We start from the raw sequence: 27398 nt of genomic DNA, 5'->3' as shown, positions 1-27398 counted from the left end.
ATCGTGTAGAGGAGCCATAACCATCGCATGGCCATCTCGCTGGTCCAACGCTGGGCCATCGTGTAGAGGAGCCATAACCATCGCATGGCCATCTCGCTGGTCCAACGCTGGGCCATCGTGTAGAGGAGCCATAACCATCGCATGGCCATCTCGCTGGTCCAGCGCTGGGCCATCGTGTAGAGGAGCCATAACCATCGCATGGCCATCTCGCTGGTCCAGCGCTGGGCCATCGTGTAGAGGAGCCATAACCATCGCATGGCCATCTCGCTGGTCCAGCGCTGGGCCATCGTGTAGAGGAGCCATAACCATCGCATGGCCATCTCGCTGGTCCAGCGCTGGGCCATCGTGTAGAGGAGCCATAACCATCGCATGGCCATCTCGCTGGTTCAGCGCTGGGCTATCGTGTAGAGGAGCCATAACCATCGCATGGCCATCTCGCTGGTCCAGCGCTGGGCAATCGTGTAGAGGAGCCATAACTATCGCATGGCCATCTCGCTGGTCCAACGCTGGGCCATCGTGTAGAGGAGCCATAACGACTATAGTTGAGTCAAATACTCGCTACACACGAAGCAATTAAATTAGAGACAGGTTGCCCGCCCGCCGCAGGTAGGTGTGACAGATGTATTCCCGTGTAGCGGGTGTTAGATTCAATTATATTTAATATTAAATATGTACACATCAATATTATGTACGAGTAGACATTGTAAAGTATCATATTATGCATCTACCACCCATATGAAATAACTCATTTTCAGCCATAATTACCTATAACTAACCAAATTAACAAAATGCTTTATAACATCGCTATTACGTTAACGAGCAAACGCATACGCATGTAACCTTCAACGCATTCACACGTTCACCGTGGGCGAGTGATCAATCAAAATTCAATCAAACCCCTCATGATTACTACAAGCGCGATTGAAAGACAGGCCTTTGTCGTGACCGTCAAATTTAAACATGAATACTAATGTGACGGGACACTGGTTTGTCAGAAAAACCCACATAGAACAAAGGTTCGATAAAATGGAGATTCACTGTTCAAGTAGGAGGCAGGGTCGTATTTGCAGAATTAAATAGAGAGAGTTTAAGGCGTGCCCACATTGTTATGTTGGAGGCGGGTGAACTTCACAAAATTGGGTACTAATGAGGTTATTTACACTAATATGGAGTTCGTAGAGCAAGTTGTAAGAGAAGGCAGCCAGTTCCATTGACGTGAGCGTTACATGAGTACATATTGTTCGTTCTCATTATAACAAACAGCTTATTTAGAACGATGATGCTGCGGTTTGTGTTACTTTACTCATATATTGTATGTACGGTCATGTGAGTATTCAGTATTACTATTATTATTACTCTTTGACATATACTTTTATTTTGAAGTTTTTAATTGCAATGAACTATGTTGTTTAAATTATACTTAAGCAGTACTTCAGTATATTTCATAAAAACACACACATTTTAATTACTATTTTATTTGTATGTATTTATTAAATATTGATAAAATTATACAAAATGCATAGAAAAGTAAGACTACCTAATACAAAATTATAAAGTAACTACAAAAACAGTTTTAAATTAATGTTTTTACCGACTTGTATTTAATTGTATTTATACCACGTCGGTGGCAAGCAAGCATACGGCCCGCCTGATGGTAAGCAGTTACCGTAGCCTATAGACGCCTGCAACTACAGGTGTTACATGCGCGTTGCTTACCTTTTAAGAACCTGCACACTCCTTTTTTCAAAAACCTCATACTGTAGCCCCTCGGGAAAACCTCGGCAGGTAGCTCATTCCACCGCCGGAGCGTCCGCGGGTAGAAATTCCTGCGCGACCATTTAGGTTCTAGGCATCATATCAATTTCGAAAGCGTAATTCTAAAGTTTATTCTGCAGGTAGGCCTCACCTACTTACTCATCCACTACTAAATAAAATAAAAACATTAAAATGACATGAAAAATAAAACAACTAAATCATATGAAATATATTTATGAAGCCCTTTACGACTGATTAATGTTATTCTTCACAATATCTACTAAAAGAGATATTAATCATGGCTAATTATTAGTTAATCCACATAATTGAGGCCGATTATGATAAATAGCACGCACGTGTTGAAAATATTTATTAAACTTACCGTTATAATGGCGTACCAATCAGATACTGCGACCGTTAGCATTCAGCACTGGAATTAGTAACCTGTTCTAACAGTTTGAATGCATAGCCCTTGCCGCAGACAAAGACAAGTATGTAATAAGACTATCAATGAACAGTGAACTGCGAAATTGCATGGAGAAATTATGAATGAATTTATTGATAAGGTCGCCATGCACTTTTACGACTGATGGTATAGTTAAAGGAGTTAATAATTAGTTACATGTCTCCGGCAAGGCTCCGGTTTAACTATACCATTTAAATTTGAATGCATAGCCCTTGCCGGAGACATAGACGAGTATGTAATACGACTGTCAATGTACAGTGAGCTGCGAAATTGCATGGAGAAGTTATGAATGAATTCATTAATAAACTCGCTATGCACTTTTATGGCTGATGGTACAGTTAAAGGAGTTACTTAATAGATAGCGTGACGTTTTAAACCCCAACATAACAAATACCAATGCCCAATGTCGGTAAAATAAATACCGTTGTTGGTCACTTGGACCGGCTTATGGTGACAGGAAAGATGGACGATACTGGACCTAGAGGGCAAAGTTCAACGCGATTGTGTGACCAGATATCGGTATTATTGGCCATAATGTATATTACCCTGAGCAATGCTTTTCACAAAGCAACTAATAGGGAAAAGCGAAGAGCTGTAAAATAAAAATAAATGTCAGCGGAGTCACGTTCCTTAGCAGTGAGGAACCGACTTGGAAAAAGAAGTCTAGTGAGTTGTTATCTAACTGAAATATTACTGAAAGCAAAGCATAATAAAATAAAATGATTTCCTGGAAGTTTCGTTTTGTGAACTTTGTGTCCGGCGTCAGCATGGTAGGTGATGGTAGGCTTGCCATGGTAGAGGAACTTGGAGACAGACACATAGATAATAGACAATTTGAGATTTATTTTGTTCATTACCAGAAAGTCAACTATTTTGGTGATAGTGATAGACATAGAGTGGTGACAGATGGCATCAATGGTGAAGATTGCAAGTTAAAGTGAAGATTACCAGTCCTTATTATTTAGGTAGTATTCCAGCGAGCACATAAATAGTCGGCAAATGTGACGCCGATAGACCAGAAGTGTTTTTCCTAACGCTTAGCGAGTAGCTTGAATGCTCAGAAGAACCAATGTAATGATTAGAGTTAGACCTAGCTAAGTTGGTAGCAATTCCGACAGCCCAGATGGTGCAAGTGTTAAACGGCAAACTTCTATGAGATAATAACGTTTAACACAAAACATCTTTTTATAACAGACAAGAAACAGCCTCGCAAGTGGTGCTGGAATGCAGCGAAGTGGCCCCGAGAGACCTCCCCGAAATCCTACTCAATTCAACATGAAAGCTTTGATAGGATTCCTCGAGGATAACTCCTGCTGGCAGGCCTTGTCCATCCTCCCCTGACACGAAAAATAGACGCCAGTCGTCGATATGCGGAAAATCGCCCGTATTACAATGCAAGTAAAAATGTACCATGATAACAGATCTACGAAAAGCCATGTGACTATTTACACATTATTTAAGTTTCGATTGGCGTTTTCTAACAACTATTGTCATCTTGACTAGGTTGGCGCTTGCGCTCGGCAAGCGGCTGTAATAGAACCAGGAAGGAATTTGTAGGGAAATGAGTATCCTAGATCTAGTGAGTGTTTGACAAGTCGGCTTTCAGAGTTACAATTTACATAATAATGTATTACTGATAGGACAAAACATGTTAGGTACTATCTTCTACACAATGTATATTATTTTATAGTAATGTTTCTTGCGAGCAAAAAAGAGAGCGATTTTAAGAGCGGTTTCAGACAAGCGTGTTTTTACGCGCGTATTCGGTCGTTTCTTTCAGCATATTTGTATTTTCCCCAGTATACAGTATTTTCCAGTAAAGTGTTTTCCTTTTTTGGGGGCTTTGCTATTATATTGTATAGATATCATATTCACCTTGGGACGATTTATAATTCTAAGGCATATTATAATGTTTAGATAGTTTAGCGGCGGCGCGTAAAAATACTCCATGCACTTAGCGTCTAGACGCTAAAAGATTACGAGTAGGTATCTCAACACTCCTTGACAGGGCTCTAAACATAAAGTTTATTTATGTGTAAATGGAATATATGTAAATAGAATGTTTCCCAATAGTCATTTAGGTACACCTACCAGTATACATAAAATAATTGTAAACTTAAAACAGCATCACATAAATGCTATAATGAACGCAACTGCATTTAAAAAAATAGTTTGGCAAAGTATAAAATGCTTAGGTATGGCTAGCTAAATATAAATATAATTAACTAAATATAATTATTTTAATTGATCACCAACATAAATACTTAAAATATAAAAATGTACACATGTGCAAAATTAACTATGAAGCGAATATCTGATCAATCCTATTTACTTATGTCTACGACTGGATAGGTACTCATTTCACAAATTACATATTTTTATATTTTTTATCACTGTGGAAAAACTATATGTCTTCTAATGAAAAGCCATGACAATGGAACAAGTGACAAAACAAAATGTTGATAAAATGTTTCTCGAAACGCAAACATCGATGTTTCGCAAACGCTCTTGTTCGGTCGTTTAGCAAATGAGGTGTCAATCGATTCGTCTCGATTGCCGCAGGGTGACTGGATGATTGTTTACTTAAGAATGTTTAATTTAGTTAGTTGATACATCTAGACTTGTTCGTACTTAGTGACCTTGCCTACGAAGCTAGGGGGGTTCGAATTAGTGTAAAGGTAGTTATTTGTGTCTGCATTCTTTATATTTAAGTATTTATCTATTAGATCATTAAATATCGTAGTCTGGTCCATTACACAAGCCTTATTGCGTCTAAGGAAGGACTAAGTCGATTTGTATAACATTTTCCCATAACTATTTATTTATTATTAAACTAATTTAAGAATAATTCTCATTACAACGGTATCAATTCTGTACCGTTATCGGTGGCTGTGTATGTACCTAATACAAATATTTTCTATCATTGTTAGTGCATCAAAACTAACTTAAAATATTGTCCGTTTTGAATGATTCACTGTTAGTTTCACTAGATTTGAATCGACCAGGATATGGACCAAAACAATACAATAGGTAATCACGGTGCATATTCCGGTCGATTTAAGTCTAGTAAAACATTGTCATTCATAAAAACCATTAAAAACATTAACGTTATCTAAAAAAACCAACATTATACATGATAAAAATCATAAAGGAGAAAACGTGGATAGATGATAAAAATTATATGTACTTGGCTTTATCATTATCGCTTTTTTGCAACATTTAATTTAAGGCAGGTACACGTATTCATTACCCTCATTTAGTGGAATAAATTCAAGTTCCACCCACATTAACACCCCAGGTTAATCCCTACCCGCGTATTACTATCATTAGCGACAAGACTGGTTAAGCACAAGCAAGCGTAATTGCCATTCACGTGTTTTTATGATAGCTCGCCGTTCGGTAATCATCATAACTGGTGAATAGATTTGTCTGATAAAAACATGTCTGCTTCATACATGCGTACCCAGTAGGTTGAAATTAAAGCAATGTTTGGTAGACGTTAGGTTAGAGTGCTCGTTACTTTCCTGGTACAGCAAGCTATAGAATTGCATGGACACAATGACACAATATGAATAAATTCATTCATAAAGTGGCCAATTTTGCGGCTGACATGTCGTCTTTAAGCTTAATTCATTAATAATTAAGGAGACTGTCAGGAGCCGATTTCACTGTTGACCATGAGCATCGGGAAAACCAAAGTAATTTTTTTATTTTGTGCCATGGAAGGACCTAATACTTATAGCTAACTAAATACCTATATATTTTTTTTACATAAATCATATTTGGGAAGGGGTAAAGCATTAGTGGGATACCTATGTACTATGTACTGTGAGTTAAACAAGTAAGTATATATTTGCCTTGGCAACGGCAATAGTATATTTGTAAACATCTTGAAATTAAATAATGACTTATGTAACTACATAGTGTCAGGCCAAACTACGTAAGTAAAGAAGTGATTTTGATAGCCCAGATGGCGCAAGTGTTAAGTAAGCGTCATAATTTAATAGAAGTTTGACATTTAAAATAATACTTTCAAAATCGCTGCGAACTTAGCTTGGTCCGAACCTACCCATATTCTTTTATGCATTATGAGCAGCATTCAATGTATATAAGTCCCAAAAACATCCAATCGCAAATCAATGTCTACAGAATGCAAATCGGTACCAAGACCAAGTGCAACCAAATTACAATATCAGTCCATCAAGCAACACGAGCACGAAAACGCGGAGCAACACGAGCACGAAAAACAGGTCTTAAATACAAAGAGCTACCCGATATCACTAAACTGTCTGTATCCGGAGTACTCGAATGTTGTGCAATTGAGGTTCCCTTACAAGAACTAATAATTATTTGTGCATATAGACCACCAGTACATAGTAACTTAAGTACGTGTTATGAAATATTTGCTAAAATTTTTGACAATGTTTGCAGTAAACGTAATAAAAAAGTTATTATGTGCGGAGACTATAATATAGATATTTTAAAGAAAAATAAGCTCTCAACAGATTTTGAAAATTTCTTGCTGAGTTATGATTTAAGATTAGCACTGAACCAACCAACAAGGCCTGCGAGTAATACATGTCTAGATAACTTCTTGCATAACATAAAGAAGGGTCATAAGAGTGAAATCATTGATCTCGGCCTGTCGGATCACACTGCACAGTTGCTGAAAGTTCCAGTAAAGGAATAAAGGAAAAAAGATACATCCAATCATGGCGCACCACAAAACGTATATATTCGCAAGAGAATTTAGAAAAGTTCAAATGTAATCTAGAGAACTTGTCCTTCTCTGAAATGTACAACACTGAAGACCCAAACATTGCCTATAATGCATTTAGTGATAATTTTAGGCGATTGTACGATTTTTGTTTTCCACTAAAAACTATAACTATTACTGATAATAAAAAACCTAAATGGATTTCAAAAGGATTAAGAATTTGTGGAAAAAATCAAAGAAAGTTACTCTGGCAATATAGACGTCACCCAACAGAAATAAACAAAACACTCTTAAGAAACTACTCAAAAATGTATAAAAAAATAATTAAATTGACTCAAACAGCACAAAACAATTACGCAATTAATACAGCTAAAAATAAGTCAAAAGCAGCTTGGCAAATCATTAACTCATATAAATTAACTCGCCCTAAAGATTGCATTCTAACAATAGCAAAACACAACGAAATTATCACGGAGCCGCAACAGATTGCAGACACATTTAATGCTCATTTTATCAACAGAGACTCAACGTATTTCATTTAATGCTACGACTAAACCTAACATAATGAGTAACCCTAGATCAATATTTCTAGAGCCAACTACGCCAGACGAAGTTAAGACATTAATAAATTCACTTAATAACACAAACAGCGTCGGGTATGATAATGTTGCCACACGTGTCGTTAAATATGTGAACAACATTATAAACGAACACTTAAGTCACATAATTAATCTGGTCATCTATACGGGGATTTATCCTAACCAATTGAAAAAAACAGTGATTAAACCCGTACATAAAAAAGGTGAAAAAGATTGTACACAAAACTATCGACCGATTGCCTTGATTCCAGTATTTTCAAAAGTCTTTGAAAAAGTAATTTATAATCGTTTATATGCATATCTTAACAAATTAAATTTACTTAGAAGTGAACAAAAGGGATTTAGAAAAAATATAAGTGTTAATATGGCTATATATGATCTTCTTAACATTGTAATGAAAAATGTTGATAAACGAAAGCCCGTTTGCGCTATATTTACTGATATGACTCAAGCCTTTGACTATGTTAACCATGACCGACTATTATGCAAGCTTGAAATGTATGGTATTAGGGGTAATGCGTTAAATCTTATCGAATCTTACTTAAGAGAAAGGCCTCAATGTACGGAAATATCTAGAATCTGTATGAAGACAAAAACAGAACAAAAGTACTATTCGAGAGAGCAGTATGCCACACATGGAGTCCCACAGGGCAGTGTGCTTGGTCCCCTACTGTTCCTCGTTTATATTAATGACCTGCCAAATGATGTTGATTATCCAATAGTACTGTTTGCTGACGACAGCACATCTATAATAAATTGCGATAGCCTAATGACTTACGCACAGGACATTAATACTGAATTAAATAATATTATAATGTGGTTAAATAAAAATAATCTAATAATCAATCTTAAAAAAACCAATGTAATGCATTTCTATAATCGCATAAATTTCATTAATCCTGATATAATTGAAATTAACTATGAAAATGACAAAATAGAAAATGTAGACACAACACGTTTTTTAGGCCTATTAATAGATAGTCAACTTACTTGGAAACCACATGTTGCTGAGATATGTCAACAACTAAACAAATCTGCTTATGCACTTTCTAAACTATCAAAAATAGTAAACCAAGACGCAGTGCTATCGGCCTACCATGGACTTGTAGTCTCAAGACTCCGATATGGGATTATATTCTGGGGTAATTCAGTCGATAGAGAAAATGTACTTATAGCCCAAAAGCGGTGCGTAAGAGCAATGTGCGGAAAAAAATTCGGAGAAAGCAGTGTTCCGTTATTCAAATTAATGAAAATTTTAACATTTCCGTGTATTTATATATTAGAAATGGCAGTATTTGTTAAATGCAACCCTAATTTATTCTGTAAAGTCTCACAATACCGCAGATTTGCAACGCGATCACAATACGATCAGAAGTTGCACAATGAGCAACGGAACACTACGTTGATGCGGAAAAGCATTTTTGGAATGGCTACCAGAATATACAATAAAATTCCTGACTGTCTAAAAAAATTACCACTATCTAAATTTAAAGAAACACTGACTGCACTATTAATTGAAAAATGTTATTATAAAATAAGTGATTATTTAGATGAAAATTAAATGTTAAAATTTTATTTCTTAAGTATTATGTTCCATTTTTTGTGACTATGTTTTAAATGATTATGTAATATTTAATTTACAAATTGTAAATTTTAATATGATTAATGTTTTATGTTTAAGTATAGTTAGTATTTGTACGCCACGTTTGGCAGAGCATGGTGAGACTACGAAACCTATGTAAGATCGATCATTGTACCTGTGTTTTCACAAATAAATAATCTCTCTCTCTCTCTCTCTCTTTCTCAGGAATGCGACCGGTCAGTCAACCAACTCACCTTGGCTGGAGGGCGGGCCAACAATACTTGTGTATTCATTCATTGTATAAGAGTAAAGTCTAAGACAAATTCGTGCTTAGAATTTGACAGCTAATAATGATGTGGTCGAAGAATTGAATTTCCTTACTATTTCGCAGTGAAAATACCTAATATTTCACTATATCATATTCATATGACAATACCTAGGTTGGCACTAGCTTGGATACATTGATATCTCTTTTTTAGGGTTCCGTAGCCAAATGGCAAAAAACGGAACCCTTATAGATTCGTCATGTCCGTCTGTCTGTCCGATTCTGTCACAGCCACTTTTTTCCGAAACTATAAAAGCTATACTGTTCAAACTTGGTAAGTAGATGTATTCTATGAACCGCATTATGATGTTTACACAAAAATAGAAAAAAAACAATAAATTTTGGGGGTTCCCCATACTTAGAACTGAAACTCAAAAAATCTTTTTTCATCAAACCCATACGTGTGGGGTATCTATGGATAGGTCTTTAAAAATGATATTGAGGTTTCTAGTATCATTTTTTTCTAAACTGAATAGTTTGCGCGAGAGACACTTCCAAAGTGGTAAAAAGTGTCCCCCCCCCCCCCCGTAACTTCTAAAATAACAGAATGAAAAATCTAAAAAAAATATATGATATACATTGCCATGCAAACTTCCACCGAAAATTGGTTCGAACGAGATCTAGTAAGTAGTTTTTTTTAATACGTCATAAAAATTAAAAAAAAAAATTTTTTCATCAAACCCATACGTGTGGGGTATCTAAGGATAGGTCTTCAAAAATGATGTTTAGGTTTCTAACATCATTTTTTTCTAAACTGAATAGTTTGCGCGAGAGACACTTCCAAAGTGAAAAAAAGTGTGTCCCCCCCCTGTAACTTCTAAAATAACGGAATGAAAAATCTAAAAAAAATATATGATATACATTACCATGCAAACTTCCAACGAAAATTGGTTTGAACCAGATCTAGTAAGTAGTTTTTTTAATACGTCATAAATGGTACGGAACCCTTCATGGGCGAGTCCGACTCGCACTTGGCCGCTTTTTTTTCGTGACATTGTTTTATTTATTAATTTTATATTTATTTTATCCTTTGTTTCATCCCTTTGTGTACCTAAAATAATGTGTCTTTTTCTTTATGAAATAAATATACCTATCTAACCTATGACAAATGGTACAGAAATAACATTTCTTGACTTGTACAATATATGCGGTAACGTTGATTGTCAAAACTTCAAAAGTAGACGTATGACAATCTGTTACTACAAAACATATGGTACCGTTGGGGCACAATGTTTATTAAACTTTAAACACATCTTATACATTCAATGAAAAAATATGGACGGAAATTTAAAGACTAAAAATGTATGTGGTTAATGTTTGCCCCGCCTTAACTAAATAACTAGATTAACGGTAACAAAAAATACATAGAAACACAAATGTACCGCTCGTCAATATTTGTATGTCCGTAAGTAACGGTAACGAAAAAGTAGGTGTATGGTCAAGGTTTACCACAAGGACCTTAGAAAAAAACATGAGTAGTATGATTTAACGGTGTATGGACGTAGTCATAACGCCAATGACGTTAAGAAAATATTACAGTAAATGGCAGTATTTGTTTGGTGAATTTGGTGATGTCATAGCTACTCGTAGTTTTATAAAAATAGAAATATTCCTAGTATCTAAAGAATTAGACAATGATTTATCGTGACTATCGTGACCTTCGGCAAGAGGTAAAAGGAGCTTAAAGGCTGCTTTTATACTCTCGACGACTATACAACGACAGTATCTCTTGATATTTGTTGCAGAATGTAACTATACTCGTAGTATTTTTAAGGGAATCTATTCAATCACAAGGAGTCAGCCTATAAATTTCGCTGGAGAGATAATCACGAGCATTGTGAAACTATTTAGTTTTTTAAACCGCTAAGGATATTTGCACTGGATAGTAATTAAAACGTCGTACCTGTTCAAACTCCATGAAGACCTTAAGGCGCTTCCAAAAAGCCTATAAGATTATATTAATTGACTTTAATTGTATTATCTACAGTAATCAAAAAAGGGCATTTTAACATTCCGCACATTTTCAAAACAATAAATAAGGCTTACATAAACAACATGCTCAGTTTAATTCATTATTAACATCTGATTTTATTTGTTGATTCAACATCAACATGATTACAAACATTTAATAAGCCCTCCTGTGAAATCAAGGTTGCATAAAGAATGTTGAAGTGTAGATACAGCCAAATGTCAGTTCTCAAAGATAAGTGGTCCTTCATTAATTAGTATTTAACAGTGTTAATGAAGTAAGTAAACAAACACGAAACAATGATATTATAAGTGCACTGTTAATAACGTACGAGTTTCTCAATATTAATTTAAAGAGTTAAGTACTTAACTGTCCAGTTTTCGGTGTCATATGTCACCTACTACTTAAATTCGAAGGTTCTTTCCAAATGTGTTCTCCGAAACTTTTTACTGTTTTTTCAAAGAATTACGATGGACCATCATACTGACCCACTAAGATGAGCCAGCGTGTAGAGAGGGTAGTGGTGTCGGATGGCTTATGGGATGGCGATGGCACATCAAAGGTAGTGATGGGCCAGCGATGCTGCGTACGCATCTACGCGGGGCCCATTCCATAGTACGTGCTCTCAACCATCGCATGGCCATCTCGCTGGTCCAGCGCTGGGCCATCGTGTAAAGAGCCATAGTCCATAACCATCGCAAGGCCATTTTTCTGGTCCAGCGTTGGGCCATCGTGTAGAGGAGCCATTAAATTAGGTATACGATAGCAACTATAAGACACCGTCGTAATATTTGAAGATTTTTTTTATGTATTTTGAAATATCAAGGCTTTGGAAAATATTCTATCGAAGCTGCGGATATTGGAGTAAATAAATATAGGCATAAACCTTATACAGCAAAGATAAAAAGTACCGATGAAAAATACTATCATTATGCCGGACATTGTCTAGTGTCTACTCAGTACCTATAAATTCCAACACAATACTAATTCAGCAAACAAATGTAACAGGAGAAATAAAATGACTCAACTTACACTTCCATAAAAACCAGACAACCTGGACACCAGCCATACATCCAGACATCGAAGGCTATGGAACCGCCGTGAGGTCAACGTATGTTGGATGTGTGAGCGAAAGTTAGTATGTAATAGTTAGCTGGAGACTAACTGGATTACATTTGCATGTTCGGTGTGAATGAGTTGGGCCGATGTTTCTCGTATTGCAGTTTTCTTTGCTCTTGTGATTTTTACGTGATTGAATTATTTTAGTTTGTGTTACGCGTTCGATACTTCAACTTATAGTGAAACACCCAAACTATCAATATCAAAAGGCGATAATTTAAATTTTCTATGGGACGTCCACGCTTCGCGCCTACATTTTTTAAATCTGCCTCCTTTTCTACTGACAGAACGCTCTGCTAAAGTATAGTAATGAATTATTTAATACGATTAATTTACGCATATCTACTTATATGTTAATAAAGATTCATGAAGTAATAAAGCAAATTAATTTAAATTATTGATAATGAGAGTTACTAGTTGTAAGGTCTCTCCCGAGTGAGACAGATGGATTATTTGTATTTAGCCTTTCCCTGCTTAATTAAAACCTTTTCTAGCAACGTTGTATCTACGATGAAAACATTATCTACTTACATATGTATAACTTTATTCTCTTCACATCTAGCCACTCAGAAAAGGTGATAGGGTGTTTTAATACCAACTATAAAATTAGTATTCACCTGAGTTTTCAAACATCCCTGAGAGCGGATGCGACTCTAACGGTGGCCGTTTATTTCTTGCCGTTGGTAAACAGTCAATGATAATAAATCAAACACTATAAAATTACAATAAAATCAAAAGGGGATTTCCTCGAGTTAAGCTGTAGAGATTCCAACTATAAACTCTTATAGTTCCCCACAGTATTCCATGTTACAAGTTACAACATACAAATCTCTAACTCGAAAAAGTAAGTACTCGAAATGAAAAGACAAAATGCATACAATATTTTGAATGAATGAATGTTTGATTTTAAGATGAGATAATGATGTAATTTAAAGAATTTTTTATTGAACTAATCTAACAACATCAGATTCATCAGATATTTAAGTTACTTTTTACACGCGAAACGAAACAGCACGAGTGCAAGTTCATTAGCGTTTATTTTTACACAATTGCCCAATTAAATTACCTACAATTCAATGGTACGAAATAAAAAGTGGCTGTGACATAATCGGACAGACAGACGGATATGACGAATCTATAAGGGTTCCGTTTTTTGCCATTTGGCTACGGAACCCTAAAAATTGCCCTAAAACCTTCTAACTCTTCCATTATTTAAAAAATTCCGAGATGGTAGAATCAAGTTTGACAGTGGCCCTGACACTGCTACTTACAGTTACCAACTTCCGTTCAAAACGATCCTTGCTGCTATATCATTATCATAGTGAAGTAAATTGAAACCGCTCCCTACCATTATCCCTTCAATGCAGGTTAGTAACAAGTTAACGAGTTAAGCGGTGAAATGGCCGGCGTGGCCATTTTCTACGACTTGACCCCTGACTGGCGAAAGCCTGTAAGGCCGGTGTGCGAATTATATGCACCTAGAGAGAGGCTGAAATTCGCGCCATGTTTTATTGATGGACATAATTTGTTTACTTTTAAACAAGTAAAGGATGATCACGGCACGGTAGATAAATACGTTGGCTTTCCTCCAGCGCTGTTTTATACATTTTCGCAGGGACATTTGTAAAGGTGAACATTATATAAGTAGGTACCTTTAAATAACTTGACAAAATAAAATGTGTAGGTATTAGGTACATATTCTGTAGCAAAATGTTAAAATGTATATTACGCGATTTTGACGGAACTCGTTTTCCCAACTCGTAACGTGCAAGTTACACATATTAAAATGATTAATAAGATAAAATAAGTTAGGAAACTATTTTTTTACAGTATGTATGTTGCTACTTTCCCACACACGTGCGGGAATCGCGCGCGTCGTCGGAATCGCGTTCGAATTTCCTATTTTCGGCACTTTCGTAAACAACTATTACATACCTAAAAAAAAGCAAGTAACTCGAAGTGAAGGTTAATTATTACGACGCAACACTAGATTAACTGCATCTTGCGACTATCTTATCTCGCGATAACCCGTTCAATCCACCTTGGCCCGTGTCAATAGCGTTAATTGTATGAGATTCCGCTCCTAACCTTGCTGGTAATGGACTTGGCTGCTATCGTATTCTACACGACGTCGTGAATGTTTTATTGAAGCCTATGCAGGTACGGAAAGGATCAGAATAATAATTAAATGTAGAGTACGTATTTTATTTCTAATCTTCTCGATTTCCATTTTTAGGCACTTACTGAAACGTACCATCAGAATGTTAGTAATAATAAGCACATATACAGATTCTTTTTCAGAATATTTTCTTTCGCGAACGCTCCGGCTGTAGTATCAACTCCCTGACGAGGTTTTCTCGATAAGCTATTACGTTAAAAAAAATAAGAGCACGAACAGAGAGGTTAAATCTGTAATGAAGAGCACACGCATTATCACACAGGAATGGTACCGAAGTAAAACTTGACATTAACCAAATTTGATTCCAACAATTTTACTTGCAGAAACCCAATCAACACTATCTGCACAACAAAAAACCTATATTCGTAAAACTAAGAACCTAACCCGATACGATTATTACAACGGGTCTAAAAAATACCGAAGGCACCCGAGCACGGATCAGCAATCATGGGATCCCATCGAAGAAATAGTATGATTACAAAATTTTAAACAAACAAATAGGAACTCTAACCCACTGTGATAAAGATGGTAACATTTGTATAATTTTCGTGGTTTTACGGTGCCATTGGCGGTCAGGAGAGTTGTTTCAATCGGTAATTGAGAGCTGGAAGTCAAGATTACAATACAGTACAAATACTCTTTATTGCTCACCTCAATACAGAAAATAATACAAATAATACATCAACTTAATTAGAGGTCTACAACAAGATTACCAATAAAAGACGACCCAATTGGAATTACTCTTTAATAATTAAAGAGTAAAATACATTAAAGTTTAATGTATAAGAGAGCTAATTGTTATACATTATACGCGTTTTTGCAAAAATATCATTTTTGGTACAAGTTTTTATCGCTGACTGTACTTTTCTTTCCACAATGCTTATCGAGACAATGCTAAAAACCCCAATACAATTAAGTTGCGTTGTTTTATCACAAAGTTTCCATAGCCACCTCCTGTCTCCGTCATCAGATCAGCTCGATGGTACCATAGTTTTGTCATCCGACTTACATATGTATGCAAAATTTCAGCTCAATCGGAAACCGGGATGTGGGTCAAATTTAGCAGCGAATATTTGACCCACACCAACATACATACATACATACTAACAGGGCAAGTTAAATAAAAGCTTGTAACAAATGAAGCTAGGCCGGGAGAATTCCAAAATATGCACTCCTAAGCGATGGTGTGGAAATGTATCATGTTCAACGAAAAATAGAATGGTATTCGGATTATCGGATCACAGTTAACCAAGTTATACTTGCTTAGGTACTATCTTTCTGTTTTTCAATAAATTAAATTGTCTCGTAGTAGCTACAACTCCCAAAAGCAAGGTTACAATCAGTCTGGTCTCCTCAAGTACTGAACTCGGCATTCGATACACAATGGGTATTCACTATTCATGGCATTGCACTACATTACACAACCGCTTACATCGATTTTCCGGAAGAATCGATTCATAGTAATTGGCGACTCGATACCGTAAGTCGGCCAAGTGCTTGACAAATCGGACGATGAATTGATTCATTTTTGATTGGATGTTTTTTTGTCTCCATTGTCTTTAAGTAAAATATTGGATTGTATAAAAACTATAAACCATGGTTCAGATAATTTCCTTCTCTTCTATTGGGCTGCACTGTAAAAGTTCCATCATACAGTGCATGAAAATGCATTAGGCAGTAAATAGACATCCGAAATAAGTATACTCTGCCTTTAGGCCTTACTCCTACACCAACATGTTTCTGTTGTAGGGAATACTGGTGCCATATGTGCTATTTGTACTTTTTGTGTAATACATTGTAAATGTATAAATAATAGTATACTTATATTAAAAACCGGACAAGTGCGAGTAGGACTCGCCCACCGAGGGTTTCTTACAAATGTAACTTTTTTTTGTTTATTTTCTACAAATTTATAGTTTTCATGTTTTATCGTGTACTTGTAGTATAAGACAATATTACTTGTCAAATTTCATATTTCTAGGTCAACGGAAACTACCCTATAAAATTTTATTCCTTTGAGAGTATCGAAATAATTATACGTTTCTTGCGGCATAAAACACAGAAGTCTGATTTTTTTACAGCTTCCAGGGACTGTAGACCTGCGGCTGTAGCACGGTCGCATTTTTATCGCCATCACGTTCTAACAAGTATGTAAGTGCGAAAGTGACAGGCATAGTGACAAGTGATAAAAATGCAACCTTGTTGCCACCGCTGAATACCTATATACATATATGGTTTTCATTTCAACTCGATACCTCCACGCGACGCGTTTCCGAGATAAATGGTCTTGATAGACAGACAGACTGACACGGACGGACGGAAAACATAGTGCTGCGAAACTTATAAATATTATGTAATGTTTTGTTTGTTTTGTCTAATTAACTGTAATACTAACTCTAGATACATAAGTCATTGTTACCTAACTCTATGGACGTCAAGTTCGAAATAAATATTTCAATTCAATTCAATTCAATAGTGATCTTATAAGGGGTCCGTTTTTTTTCCATTTGAGGTACGGAACCCTAAAAAAGCAGCCATATTAACGTCAAGCCGAAACTGTTTTACACCGGGAACTGGTAGCTATTCGGTCGGATAATAATTCAATTTACCCCAAAAAATAACATTAACATTCCTTCAATCATACCTAATCTCCGAGAAGGAATCCCGACACCTTTAGTAAAAACTCTAAGATTAAAGCAACAACAAAGAGCAAAAAAGGGTAAAAAACGAAAGGCACGCGATCAGGAATCGAATCCCACCATTAGCGTTCCGGGCACACCTACCTGTCCGAGGTTAAGGGTACCGTCCCACACAAAAGTAACTACTTATTAGTATTTTTACTCGATATTTAGGTACCTATACTTTTTTAAATGAATCTTGACCTAATTTAGGTATTATCATATCATGGTAATAAACAAAAATATAGACGCTTATATTTAACAATCTGGTGGTATATTAATTGCTATGAAACAATAAGATACCTAATTAAATTAAATAGGTAACATAATCAATTAACCACAAAGTAAGCAGTGGCATGTTTGCTAAGACCAGTATTAATACATATGTATTCTAATGTTTAGCTCTCATTATTAAAGCAACCGAAGCTAAACGAATCAATTTCACGTCAGCTTATTATTAATGTTGGAATGCGCAGCTACAACGAAGAAATCAAACATTCATCTTTACGACGGAGAATAAAACGTAGGCGTAATAATTAGCATCGCACAAAAATAAATCACGAAAGCAAAGTGCATATAACATTAAAATTTTGTCATATTCATGGCCAATTAATTTCAGGAAATGTAACAAAAAAAACTGAAAATTTCACACGTCAACTGACAATAAACGCGAAAGTGGGATATCAAATTGGGACCATAGGTTATGAGTACTTACGTCCGTCAGATCAAGACTGAATAAATTTGCAAATATCAGCTTTAAGCAGTGTATTCAATGTGCATATTTAAATGGCAAAAAAGTTACACGAGCGGCAAAGTCGTCTGCGGCAAGTAATAAAATCGATAATATTTCCGTGCGTGAAACAGTTCCGCGCGCGGGTATACTGTTTTTAAAATAACTAGTTTAGACGGCCAGTCGGTAAGTGGAAAAAAGCGTATCAGGTTTTACTGTTAAAATGTTGACTGTTTCGAACACGGCTCAGATATTTTGTATGCATATACTTAGCCTAATTTTGAGGACATTTTCATTTCTATATTACAACCTGCTACTTATGGCTAATATGCATTCGATTAAAAAAAGTATACCTTATACCTAAGTATGTATATTAATACTACGTAATTTAAGAGAAAACATCGGCTAAAGTTTGCTAAACCCTGTTTGCACAGTACCTAGGTACTTACAAATCTTATCTTAGTGCTATCAGAACCTGGAGGTAAGTATAAACCTTATCTATCATACCTACCAGAGCTATTTTCGTTACAGTTTGCTAAATCACCGGAGATTCCTGATATGAGCACTTAAGTCGATATAAGATGGCTACAGGTTCTATTATATAAAACCTAGAAAACTTCTTAAATCCTACTTTACCAGCTTTTACTTCAGACTTGTTTAAGACATAACTAAGTTGTAATAAATAAAACAGAACTAAAAATATTAGAACGTGTGTGTTCGTTGCTACAAAACAATTTAAATCAAATCTCAATTTAAATTAAACAGCGTCATGGAAACAATAAAACGATATTTTTCTCAGGCCTAAAAATGACTAGTGCAATATTGGTGAAATCTACAATCATAATAACAAGCGATCATTACAATAAAACACAATAACTATCTATGGTAAAGAAAGTAAAACTCAAGTAAATAAGTCTATAGAATCTTCATCGTCGTATGATAAGGTCTAGCACCATGTGTTCTCACTGCTTAACAAACATGGGCGAATATTGTTATTAAACTCGCCAGTGTATCTAACCTCGGGAGCCGTAACATTCACTTATATTCAGAGCGCTCTTATACTGGTTTCTCTCGAGCGAGCAACTTGCCGGCGCTAGGCGAGGATTTGGAAGACCAGGTCTTAGTATACTATAGCAACACACTTTCATTTTAAACACTGTTAGACCTTATGTCGTTGTATTAGGTATTACGAAAGGTCAGCTGACGGTGTCCAAAATGGTACCATGCAGTAAAGATAATTGCAGAGATAGCCACCGTCTTTGTAATCTGGATATAGAGATGACAAGTGACTGGATATTTGTGGCATCTGATTATTTTTTATCTCAGTGACCGCATCATATAAACAAGACAAGTATATTATGAAGAGACATGACAAGTAATAGAATAGGGGAAAGCATCAAATTCTTCATCAAACTCTTTCGATAAGGAATCGTGTAATCAAACCAGACGAGTTCACTAGGCTAAATGAAATTAAAAAAAATATGTAAATAAGTACACTAAGTTAACTGCTGCATTGGATTCAAAGATTCAAAGAAAGATTCAAAGAATTTATTTGCGCAGAATACACGTATATACATGCAGATCATATTGGTACAAAAAAAAAAACAAAGTTCCAGTGTATTCAGTCTGCGTGCAGACATGCAAAGATTATAGATTATAGAGGAGCACATTCTAACATCAAATCATAAATCAATACAAACATGAATTAAGAATAATATAATAATTAGTAAAAAATATGAAAATGTCAATGAAAAATAATTGCAAAGTCAGTTATTCAAATAATCCTTAATACTATAAAAGCATCTGTCCAAAAGCCAGCTAGTCAACTTACGCTTGAATATGTTGCCTCTGAGTATCTTTAAGTCATCAGGTAGTCTATTATAAATTAATATACACATGTTATATACATTTTTTTCATAAATCATTTTACGTCCACGTGGTTTAAAAAGTAGATTTACAAATTTTTGCCTTTTCTGCCTATGCATAACATCACTACGTTTAGAAAAAAGTGCACGGTGGTTATTAACAAATAAAGATATTTCTCTTATGTATAAGCAGGGTAAGGGAAGAATATGCAGCTTTTCAAATAAGGGAACACAAGGATCATCAGGACTAGCATGACAAATAGCCCTTACACATTTTTTCTGTATTTTAAAAACTCTCTCTACATTGACAGACCTACCCCACAGAATTAGCCCGTAGTGAAGAACAGAGGACACGTATCCATGATAAGCCGTCAGAGCAGCCCCTAATGAGACCGTGTCCCTGAGTCTTCGGAGAGCAAACACAAATCTGTTTAGCCGGTTGCAAATTTGTTCGACATGATCTTTCCAGTGCAGATGCTTATCTATGGTAAATCCTAGAAACTTGACAGTGGATACTTCATCTACTTTATCATTGTTGTACTGAGCTGTAACAGGTAAACTATTTGAATTATAAGAAGTAATTTGCATAAATTTAGTTTTGCTTATATTAATTTTTAAATCGTTCATATCCATCCAATTTATAATGTCAGTTAAAGAATTATTTACATCTTGATTAAATGTCGACCTATTATCACATTTCACCAATATTGTCGTATCATCTGCAAACATTATTACCTTGTTAGGAGTTGCATTTGGTAAGTCATTAATATAGACAATAAAGAGAAGTGGGCCCAAAATGCTTCCCTGAGGGACACCGCGGAGGTTGAGTTTGTACTGAGATTTAAATACTTTCCTGATCATTACATTATTTGATTCAGTAAATCTACTGATCTCTGTACATTGAATCCTATCTGTCAAATAACTCTTGATCCTTGGGCAGTTTTAATCTTTCTATAATAAAGGGTATGATGTCACAATTCAAAACAATGCATCATTACGTATCTTAAACCTACACAAACAAAAACACTTTCAAACAAGAGAAAATATGACGTCGGCCACCAAAAGGAAAGGCATTATACCTAAACAAACAGGATTTAACCTAAGGTCAAGAGGAAAGTGGCCAGCATTATACATACAAATCAATTGTTTTCACCACATACCGTGAATGCTAATAGTAAAAGTGAATCCATTGGAGTGGAATACACGCGCTAAGCGAGGATTTACATCTCTTTACAAGATATCACAGATAAGTCAATTAATAAAGAGTGTTAAACTTCATACAACGCCGAGTGCTTCATCATTAATTTCAGGAAATGTAACAAAAAAACTGAAAGCAGACTGCACTATTTGTTATGTCTGATTATTAAGCTTTGTGCATAATTACATCTGGATAAGTATTATAAGTATAAGTATCTGACTCTGAAAATGCATTAAAAATATAAAAAGACAACAATATGCTAAGGCAGTCGTGGTAAAGGCTACAGGAGATGCCAGTACACTTTACATTGGCAAAATCATCACAGATTGATGGAGGCCATATTTTAAAAGAAGAAGAAGGTGCCACTAGCTAGCAGCTACGAGCACGAACATAGTTGAAATACGACTAAATAAATACATAGCGTCAACTACAACAGTCATGACTCATGAGGTGGTGTATTTAGTTATTTAGACTTTATTGCACAATACATGAAGAGTACAAATGGCGGACTTAATGCAAGAAGGCATTCTCTACCAGTCAACCATATTTTATACAAGTTGAAAATAATGCTTATGAGTTGTAATCCGATACTCAAATAAAAAAGGAAATTTCACCTCGGAGTACCTAATTTATTAATACTACCTACCAAAGAGTGTGCAATACAGATTAACACTCTTTACCAGTTTACTTCTCTCTGATGCGATGTTCTGTGAATCTCGTTTTGCAATGGAAACCTGGCCCGGCTGAATCCAACAGTGGCACAATTTACAATTCATTCCCATTCTACTCGTAATTAAAAGCTTTTGTTTACCTGCACGTTCTTACGCCCTTTTTACTGGTCTTGCAACTCATTTTCAAAATAGTTCTAGTACTTCCAGTCTGAATATTAATCTCAGAAAAACGTTCAAAACATCTAAAACGTATAAAAATTGGGTTCAAGATTTAATATTCTGAAATAAATTAAAATGGTTATCGTTCGCAGACTTTTCTGCTTGATACAAAATTAAGTTAACATTCTGGCTTTTTACGACGAATAGGTAAACTATTTTATTTATTTTACTTGCTCCGTTGGCTCAGCGACCCAAAATCAGACTTGGCCTCCGACACAAGACAGCGCCACTTTTCTCGGTCCTGTGCGACTCGCCAATTGTTGAGTCGATTGATTCCATCGAGACCGATTTTATTGACTTATGGTTTTCTTTGCTTCAATGTATGTCGGTATTCAAGAATTATCTGTTGTTTATTAGATTTCATCATCGTCAGTTTTAAAAGTGTTTGTTAAGTCCCCAATCCGCATTTGGCTAATGGAAACAGCATACCTTTTAGCTTTTTACTATAGCGAGAGATGACCACTAATATGATCAAGCAAGTCTACTTAAATGTGTTTACTCAGGTCTTAGCTATCAGGAGGTTATCTCTTATCAACGCGATAAAAATAGTAAACAATGCTTAGCCTGGTGGGTATAATCATAAATGTGCCGCGATTTCCATGGTTTTATGGCCTAACTTTTCAAGTCTTTGTACTCCGAGTACCTAATTATGTTGCTGAGAAAAGATAAAAATACTAACTTGACTGATGATGAAATGTTAAATATGAAATGGACACCAAAGTTTTGTTTACAGATTTCTGTTTGTAAAAAGGAAACTTGTTTCTTTATCTGGAGTACTGTGTATATTGATACTAATCTCTGCCTTGGCTTAGTGTGGCAGACTTAAACGAGTGAATTGTATGTAAGCAATAAATAAACTTAATAAAATAAAACGAAAAGTTAAAACGAATTGACGACACTTTATAAAGTCCTTAAATATAATTTAGGTTATACAATCCGGTAAGTTTCATTATCCGATGATATAACCTATAATGGCTTAATTCGACAGCTGTCAACACATCGCGGGAACCTTAAAATAAATAGGTATTGTCCGAATGGAAAGTAGTCGTTTATTCCGTTGTCAACTCATTAAGGTCGTGATTTTTCGATGTGTGCGCAGATAAAAGAACCTATGTTCTTGTGAGTTATGTTGGTATTTACATCTTGTTGGGTCGGGCGGGGTTATAGGCTGAAAGCAACTTTCTACGGCCGATAAATGTTTATATTTCACACGTTTTCGCAGCTATGTAAATTTGGTGATGCAATAAATGTTTGATGACCGCATAGTAATCATTCCATTTGAGGTGTTAGTCACTTTGACGGAGTTTCTTATTTTGGTAGGATCGAAAACTCATAACAAACAATCTAAATACATTCGTAATTTTTGATTGTATTCAATATATTATATTTTCAAAAGCGTAACTAGTTTCAAAAGTTACTATACATACATAATACTATTATTTTAACATTAATATTTTAACGTGACCAACTTCAACTTAAAAATTGTGTACTGTATAAAATTTCACATCTTAATGTGTGAAAATTTCACTTTTAATGCGAATCGCGGTACATGGTAGAGCGATGGGCCAAGTTCATTAACGACGTTGACCCACTCGGCGATTATAAAAAAAAAACTTTTACATCTCGTCCTAAATTTTAAGTCACTTGCACTTTAATTGTGGGATTAAAGATAATGACCCGAGTTTGTTAAACAAATGTGAGAAATATAATAACCTGAATTTGGTGATTTTGATGTCACAACTATGCATCACAAAATGGCACTTTTGGTATTAGAAAGTGGGTACGTCGTGGACTAAATATTTAATACCTTAGTTCTAAAGTTATTTGCTCTTAAAAAAACTTCTAATTATATAACTGTTAATTAATGATTGAAACTGCATTTCTAATGGAACTTACAATTAGTTTTTGTTTGTTTTGTACTGCTATAGTATTGTGGTGGCGATTTCAAGTACGGCACAACCTGGCACAACTCTTTGCGATATATCGCGATAGTTACTATTATAAATAAAATACATAATTTACGTTATGGTTGATGTACTTACCTATCAACACTCTAAAGTTAAAATTTAGATAATTCAAATCTACACATATTATACAACATTTCTTGATGGTTTACTATCTCGTAATTCATTACAAGCAACTATTGATATTATTTGTTACGCTTGCCACCAGTGAACCCTGGCTGAACTTTATCATTTCAAAATGCTTGTTCGTTGGTGTCATCGTGACACCAGACGGATAGATTGACAGTGTAATTATACTTTTACTTTCATATCTAATGTCATTCGTGTATGAATCTAACGAAATATTTCGTAATGTTTGAATAATGTACCTACTTAATATAAATAACATAAATTTTAGTACTCACTAGAAAAAGTTAGTCGTCACAGGAATCTGAAAAAAAAACAAAAGTAATAAGCATACGTCACCAAAACGTGACAAATAAAAAATAAGGTAACCAAATAACCTAACTTGGCCTATATTTTCTTTGCATCGACGAGTCAACAAGCAGTCAAATTAACTGATAAGGACTAACATGAACCACAGGTTTTATTTTTCCGATAATAAGTTATTGGTACAATCTAAAACTAAGACAGCCACCCAGCACAGCCACACAGCAGTCAAATAAAAAAATAGCTTAGGTATATAACCTATGCCTGAAGTTTAAGAAATCTTATGTATTTATTAAAATATAACCTTTGAGTAATGAAACTGGACAGTTAAGTATTTTTTCCCAAATATGTTTTCATTTTTCTTGTGTCGAAATTAGTAAGTTGTCACATTAGGCATTCGCCGCATCACCAGTGGCGGTGAAAGCTACCGGCACCGGGCCTTTTACGTGCACGTTCGTAATATAATATCGCTCCGGGCGTCACAACTGCCACAAGCAGTGCTTCGAGCAAGCACGGACACTTGTCAAGTAATTAATTTTAGCCGAAAATTTCATTTTTAAAACAAGCTTATATTGCAGATTACATGAACGTAGTTTGTCTTTGGCTAATTTATGCCTCCATCTTCAAATATTTGTTCCCGAGTTATATCTGTTATATATCTACTATACCATACTATACTTATTTGTCGACCGGTCTGGCCTAGTGGGTAGTGACCCTGCCTACGAAGCTGATGGTCCCGGGTTCAAATCCTGGTAAGGGCATTTATTCGTGTGATGAGCATGGATATTTGTTCCTGAGTCATGGGTGTTTTCTATGTATTTAAGTATTTATAAATATTTATATATTATATATATCGTTGTCCAAGTACCCTCAACACAAGCCTTATTGAGCTTACTGTGGGACTTAGTCAATTTGTGTAATAATGTCCTAATGTCCTATAATATTTATTTACTTATACCATATTCATAACTAAGTATGCATCATATACATATATCGTTGTTGTCTAGTATCCACCACACAAATCTTACTGAGCTTACTGTGGGACTAGATGACCTATGTAAAATTTTCCTATAATATTTATCTCGAGACCAGTATGATGATCACACATCACGAGATTGCATTGTTACTAGAGTCGCGTGTCAGCATAAAACTTACAGTTCAATCGGACATAAAACTGGTAAAAAACAACAATCTTCAAGATTGTCTGAGAAAAACATTTGTGTATACATAGTACATAGCTACTGCGATCTCTCTTACATGTGTAACATGCTTTAAAATTATTTAAGTTAATTATCTAACTAGTTGAAACAATACACGGCTATTTATGATTGTCAGTATCAGACAATTAATACAATTAAAAAAATAGTAAGTTTTAAATTGCGTCATCGGCTAAAATGTTTACCTATTTAATCGACTAATCTAAGAAAGTTGTCTTCCCTTGAATGGATTCCACAAAGTAGGTAGACAAATATTGAAACTCGTAGACGGTCAAAATTTAATATCGCTGGGAACCTCTGCCCGCATGCTAAACCCATTACTATAACGACATTTCCCGCTAACCACTGTTTTATTTACATCATTGGCCCAAATTAGAGCCACATTTTAAACAATATTATAATACCGCTAGTTTGTGATTTGGTAGTTGACTTTAATGAGTAAACTTCTAATTTTAGGGAACCGCAACGGGTCATATGGAACTGTATGTTTGAAGTTTATGATTATGAGTTCCTTAATAGCCTCAAAATCCCAAAAATATCCACGCAACGGTGTACGGTACACCTAATCTAATACAATAACGGTTTTCAAATCAAATTATCTATTGTGTAACTGTTGTTAACTACAATTTGCTGTATTTGAGTAGATTTTAAAATAATTCTCTGTTACCCACAGCTTGAATATTTCGGATGAGCTTGTATATCGAAATTGTTGTCATATTAATAAGAAAACCTGTGTCAAAACGACCTTATTCGCCAACCAGTTCCTGAGGACATTACGCACGCAAAAATATTTAACTTCTCGAAAGCTAAGAACAAGGTGAAGATTTTAACACGTAATGGCATTTACGTAGTAAAAACATGATTTAACCACTTTCCTTTTGCTAACGGCCTACAATAATCTGAATTATGATATTTTCAATAGTTCATTACCATTTTTTTTTCATTTTAACTTCTTTTAATTGAGAGATTTATAGCAACTGTACGAGTAAACACGACGAAGTACGAACGTTGGCACAATCAATATACTCATACAAAAATTTCAACGCAAATCGTACGAGGCATGGAGATCGAATGACCAAATATTTACTTTTCGTTTATTACTTCACATGAAAACGGTAGGTAGTTGATAAGTTAATAAAATGTACCTATAATACTAATATTTTCCAATTCTGTTAACAGTACCTACTGACCTTAAAGAAATCCTAATAACATTAAAGAGCGAGAAATCTTGACATCGTTTTCAAGCATTGAATGACATCTGGTATCTTCTTATTTCCTAGGTATCTAGACCGAGACGGGCGACATCTAGCCATGCTGTCAACAGTTCTTATCGAGAGCATTGCCTAGAAGAACCTGTTTAAATGTTATCTTATAACACACACTATTATTACGGATTTTAAGCTCAAGTTATACTAGTAACGAGAGATTGAGACTAATGTGCGAGCGACTGATGTCCCCGCCGCGATACTCTATTGTTTTATTACACGCACTTAGATAGTTTGCCGCCTCTTGGTTCCGTTAATGCAGGAATTGAGACTTCCTTTTAAGTCGTAGGCTTTTACTTTATTGTATTTGTTACATTAATATTAATTTCTTATTACAATATTTATTTATGAATGGTAAAACTCGTAGTTGTTTTAATGGGTATTGATAAGGCTAGCCACTTCAATGGGGTTGTAAGCATGCGATTTATATTTGCTCATGATACTGTCGACC

General features: G+C 35.2%; 1 protein-coding gene across 4 annotated transcripts in view; it reads right to left on the bottom strand.

The window, feature by feature from the left end:
* Window positions 1-27398, bottom strand: part of LOC133529162 (zinc finger CCCH domain-containing protein 13) — a 115712-nt gene that overhangs the window by 72977 nt on the left and 15337 nt on the right. For all 4 annotated transcript variants that reach the window (XM_061866807.1, XM_061866808.1, XM_061866809.1 and 1 more), the window contains exon 2: window positions 24441-24466. The gene's annotated coding sequence lies outside the window, so the exon portion shown is untranslated. The remainder of the gene's footprint in view (window positions 1-24440; window positions 24467-27398) is intronic.

The sequence above is a fragment of the Cydia pomonella genome, chromosome 20 (assembly GCF_033807575.1).
Source record: "Cydia pomonella isolate Wapato2018A chromosome 20, ilCydPomo1, whole genome shotgun sequence".
NCBI lineage: Eukaryota > Metazoa > Arthropoda > Insecta > Lepidoptera > Tortricidae > Cydia > Cydia pomonella.
Note: the sequence above shows the minus strand (reverse complement) of the source record. Positions and strands in the feature narration are given on the sequence as shown.